We start from the raw sequence: 6,000 nt of genomic DNA, 5'->3' as shown, positions 1-6,000 counted from the left end.
TTTTTCATCTGAAATCTGTAAACTTTTTTTAAAAAATCATCACTGTATTTCAACATAATTAGTTTCTCTTGTAATTTTTTGCCTTTTTTGCCTGTATTTTATGCCTTTACAGACATTATTCAGAAAAGGGATCCATGGGCTTCAACAGAAGGCCAAAAGACATTAAAAAAAAGGCTGAGTCCTATTATACATAAATGGATCCAGTGTACCTTTTGTAATTGAAAAAAAAAAGAATATACTGAAATAAAGTTGTTTTGTTTTGTTTTTTAAATGGGCCATTGATTAGATCTTCAGGTGATTTTCCTACAGTGCTACAAAAGCTCCAAAATAGGGATTCCAGCCCCAGTGGTCACTTAGTATGCAGAACCACCAGTTCTTTCCCATCTTAATTTTCCCCCCTTTTGTGATGGGTGGAAAGGCCAGGTCTGCCCTTTGTAATTACTTTAGACCATCTAAGTGAGGCTGTCTTTAATCTAATCACTCTAATGGATAAGTAATAGCAGAGTTTGATGGTTAAACTGACTGTCCCCTTCTGGAGTAGAGCAGCCTCCCACTCTCCTTGCAACTAAATCACTTTAGATTTGCATGAACCTTGAAGTCGCATCTGTCAAAGTGTATCAAGAGAATAATTAGGCATCTATATCCAGTCCCATGCACAGTATGAAATAAGACTCGGAGACTCCTCCAGTGTCTGGGCCAAGCCTTGCAGAGAACTGAGAGAAATGACTGGAATCGAAGTCCTCTCCATGTCAGCAATGACTTCAAGCACTTCAGTTTAGCCTTATTCGGTTTACTAAATGTTCTGGAGCCCAGGCTGCATACAAAGTGCTTTCTCCTCCACCAGCTGTGAACAGCTGTATCTGTTTCTCCAGCCAGCAATGGCTAATTCCTGGATTACATTTTCTAAATTGATGTAATGTAATCCGCAGAGTGTAAAAAAGACATTCCACTTTCTCCCAGCAGAAAAACATAGGGAAAAATCCCTGGGGGCAGAGGATCATATTTATATCATATTAGAGCATATCCCACCCTGCTAAATTCTTTACATGATATACAGCACCATGAAAGGTGAGTGGAAATTCAGTGCACGAAGCTGAACTTTATCGGAAAGGTTTTTCTCCTTCTGAGGATTCTAAAAACCATTTCTCTGAGTCACTGCTTCAATCCATTAATGTAGCACCCCTCTGGGGCTGTCCCCCCTTACTAGGAAAGGTTCAGCCCATTCTTCTGAGGGCTTCAGCCCCAGAGTATATTAAGGGGAGGAGACCTGAGGTTCAAGGAAAGTAGACAAGACCAGCAACATGAGGAAAAGAGAGTGTCCCATTTCCCTTGTGGCTCAACACTCAATATTAAATGCCTCATTCTACAGGCAAGACTTTTCTTCAGACAAAACTTTTTAAATCATATTTTTCCTTTTTTTAAGAGAAGCAATAGTATTTCTTTCTTTTTTAATTTAATGAACACTTAGAAAGGAAGAGAACATTTCCATAAGTAATGATGCTATGGACTAAGACTGTAATAGCTAAGTTGACTATATCTTTCCTGGGAGGGTAGAACACCAGTCTTATTATAATGTTGTTGGTTCAAGACCCTATTTTGGTGTATTCCCTTAGCTGTTAGCAGTAATTAACACCCCAGTTCCATTGAACTAACATCAATTAGATTTTGTAGTTGTTCAGTTATTTCTGTTGTGTCTGACTCTTTGTGACCCCATTTGGGGTTTTCTTGGTAAAGAAAATGGTTTGCCATTTCCTTCTCCAGTTCATTTTACAGATGAGGAAATTGAGGCAAACAAGGTTAAGTGACTTGTCCAGGGTCACACAACTTAATAACTTTTATAAAGGGATATTTATTGAGAAGATATAGCAAAAGCAGAAGTATACATACCTATCTCCCAAAACCTGGGGAGACACATTCTCCCTTTAAAAAGTTCAAGAGACATAATTTCCAAGTAATTCAATCATTTTATTCATAATGTATTAGCATACTTATTAATAAAAGGATAGTCATTTGGCTCTCTCTCTTAGAGTAAAAACAATCATGGCAAGCTGGGCTGAGGCTTCTCAGGCTCCAGCTCATATACCCATTGGAAGAGGGATGTTCCCAAGGATAGCAATCAACTCTGATTGGTTAACAATTAACAAGAGAATGAATATGACAATGAGGGGTCAAACCTATTCAAATGAACTTTGAGTATGTCATTGACTTCCATGTTACCCCCAGCCTTGGGCAATCTGTTCAAAGAATTTATCCCCACCCAAATCTGAATGGAGCACTCTGACTTTCCCACTAATGCCCTTTAAGAGACTGAACTTTTAAAATCAGGACTTTAGAAAAAGGGGGAGTTCAGGATCCCCCGAGATCATTGGTTATTAATAATCATTTCTCTCTCTCCTTCATGACCTTGGTCCCTGAGGACAGACCTAATACCATTTCTACATAACATTCACCCCACCAAACATTGCCTGACTGATGGATGGATAAGTCTGCATCTCTGCTACTGCCAGAAAGGTAAGTCACCTGGGACTTTGCTCTACACCAACTGGGATAGCCCCAATCTCCTTCAGGATTATTCAAGCAGAAAGACTAGATATAACAGAGAGGGAAATAATAGCAGGGCCATGTCCTCACAGGACACATTCCCCAGTGGGAAGAGAAAGGCCTGAGGCCTCACTCCCAACTAAAGGCTAAGTGTAAAGCCTCTCTAATGCCAGTCAGTTTAAGAGGAGGCAGAGAAGAGATTGGCCCTGGATAAATGTACCCCAGTTCCCAGCTATGGCCTCCTTATCACGTAGTCAGCAGACTTGAACAAGCTACAGAAGGTCTGGGTATGCATCAGATTGGAGAGCAGGATACTTCCATTGGATGTCATTGTGCTCTTTGCTTTCTGGCCTCTTCCCTGTAGGAATTGCATTCACCCTATTCTTCCCCCATTTTACATATACAAATTAGAAGAAAAAATAGAGTATTGTTGGTGAAACTACAAATACCTAAATGGTTTAATTTTTATTAAAAACATATAATAAATTTAACATTAAATTCAAAGTTGTCCTGCTTGTCTATTTCTCTCTGAAATTTTTTCTCTTTTGTGCATTAAAAAAATACTTTAATGATCTTTTGTTTCTTTTCTTTTTCCTTCTTCATCTCTTCCTCCCCAGAGCCTCCTCAGAAAGAAAAATAATACAGTCCTTGTAATAAATAAGCATAGTCTAGCAAAAGAAATTTATGTATTTGACATGTCCAAAAATGTACATCTCAATCTACCCCTTGCATCCATTGCCTCTCTGACAGGAAGTGGCTGGCTTGTTTCAGTGATGGTGTTTTTCAAGATCATAAGTGAACAGTGTCATGGGAAAGAAAAGGCAATGAATTTCTATTTGGGAAGTCTGGGCTCTAATCCCAGCTTACTGACACTAGCTGTGTGACCTTGAGTAAGCAACATCGTTTCTGTTACACCCATTTTCCTTCTCTATAAAATCCAAAAATTACACTATGTGATTTTAAGGCATCAAATGTGTTTTGTTTTTTAAATTCCAAATCCAGTGCTCTTTCCACAACACCATTGAAGTAAGCTAAGTACTGCTCCTGTCCTATCCCTCTGTTCTACTGTGATTTCCATAGGGCAGGGATCGCAGTTTTTCCTCATGCTCAGGAACTCAATTCAATTCAATCCAACTGGCAACTATGAAGTGCATCCCAGGTGTCACTAAAGATACAAAGACCAGCACACTCATTTTGGTATGAAAACGTATCTTACAATACAGGAAAGTGGGGAAGAAGGGGATAAACAGGGTGGGGGGGGGGGGATGATGGAAGGGAGGGCAATGGGAGGAGGGAGTAATTTGAAGTCAACACTCTTGGGGAGGGACAGGATCAAAAGAGAGAATAGAAGCAATGGGGGGCAGGATAGGATGGAGGGAAATACAGTTAGTCTTACACAACACGACTATTATGGAAGTCATTTGCAAAACTACACAGATATTGAATTGCTTTACCTTCCAAAGGGAGGGGGTGGGGAGGGAGGGATGAAGAGATGTTGGAACTCAAAGTTCTAGGAACAACTGTCGAGTACTGTTCTTGCTACTAGGAAATAAGAAATACAGGTAATGGGTATAGAAAGTTATCTGGCCCTACAGGACAAAAGAGAAGATGGGGACAAGGGAAGGGAGGGATGATAGAAGAGAAGGCAGATTGGTGATAGGGGCAATTAGAATGCTCAGTGTTTTGGGGTGGGGGGAGGGGACAAATGGGAAGAAAATTTGGAACCCAAAATTTCGTGAAAATGAATGTTAAAAGTTAAATAAATTAATTTTAAAAAATAAAAAATAAACTAAAAACAAAATAAAAAAAAAGATACAAAGACCAGAATGAAACGGAATTGTACTTCTAATGGTTTATGATGTAAGAGATGTAACTTGTCTATAGAGAATATAGGTATATAAAACTAATCTTTTCTGCAAAGTCTAAGTCTATCAATCAGGCATATGCCAGCGCCACACAGCACATTATTACACGGAATATATGTGTGTGTTTGTATACATCTACATACATATATGTATACAAATCATTCAGCATTGAAATATAACTAAAGCACTAGATATAACACAGGTAAGTGATTCTGTGCCCTAGTGTGAGAAAGGGATTTAATTTCAGCAAATTTGGCAGGTAGAGCAAGGAAGGGAACTGGACTAATGTCATAATGCTTACAAGTTTAATGGTAAATACGATAAATCTCATACTTATCTCATGGGTGTAGCCTAAGAAAGAAGGATGCATTGCCAGGCCTAGAGGCCTGAGGGCTACCCGAGTCTTACCTTACCTGTCCCAGGTCTTCGATTGGCCAAACCGGATAAACGTATGAGAGAAGAGACTTTCCGGAGTCGAACAAGGGTTAGGCTTTATTCAGGGTCCTGGTTACATGTGCAGGGGGAACTCTTCCTTAGGAGGGAGAGAGAAATCTCCCAAGGAGGCAAAGATCTTACAGTAAGAGATTGGAAGCAGAAGTGGAAGTGGGGAGAGAGGGGGAGGGGAGAGTGAAGAGAGGAAAAGGGAAGAGGCGCCTTCTGTCCTGTAAGGGCCCCTCCCGCGCTAAGAGCGCCTTCAGGCTTTCCTGACCCTAATTAAGCTCTCCTGCCTCGTAGTTTGCACCTGAATACCGTGCCTGTTAGATAATAATAGGTGTGCCCAGATCCGGGTCAGTCTCGAGGGCGGGGATGCTCCTCCCATCACCTTTCTCACGGGAAGAGGCGGAAATACACGAGATAGCTCGGTCTCACTCCTCGATTCCCTGCTGTTTTCTGGGGGGCCTCATGAGAACTCTAAGATTTAGAAGTTCCCACCTTTACCCGCCCGAGACTGTCCACATGGAATTGAGCTTCCACCCCCAACAATGCATTATTTAGGTACTTCCCTGAGAGTCAAGGTTCAAGAAGAGGGCAGAGGTAGGACAAAGTTGGGTTGTGAAGGGCTTTAAAAGTCAAACAGGATTTTCTCTTTCTACCTGGAGGCCATAGGGAGCCAGAGCTGCCCTTTAGAAAGATGCATTTGACAGCTATGAGGACAATGGACTGGACACTTGGTACAGAGACCAAGCTGCCAGCTATCACAATAGTCCAGGTGCAAGATGATAAGAGCCTGAACCAGGGTGGGGGCATATCAGAGGAGAGAATGTTATCAAGGCAGAATGGACAGGATTTCACAGCAAATTGGATATGAGGGTAAAAGAGAGTATACATACATGTGCACTCACCCTTCCCCTCCTCCAAATACAGTCGCACATGCCTATACACTCTTATTGTCATTGACACACACGTATCTATGTAGATCTCAACATATATGTATGTGTATTATATGTACATGTGTATGTATATGAAAATATACAAATATATACACATACATGCATGTATATATATATGATATATACATATATGCAATTGTATATATGTGTGTGTGTGTATGTATGTGTGTATGTATGTGTGTGTGTATATATATATATATCCC

The sequence above is a fragment of the Notamacropus eugenii genome, chromosome 3 (genome assembly GCF_028372415.1).
Source record: "Notamacropus eugenii isolate mMacEug1 chromosome 3, mMacEug1.pri_v2, whole genome shotgun sequence".
In the NCBI taxonomy this organism is placed as follows: domain Eukaryota; kingdom Metazoa; phylum Chordata; class Mammalia; order Diprotodontia; family Macropodidae; genus Notamacropus; species Notamacropus eugenii.
Note: the sequence above shows the minus strand (reverse complement) of the source record.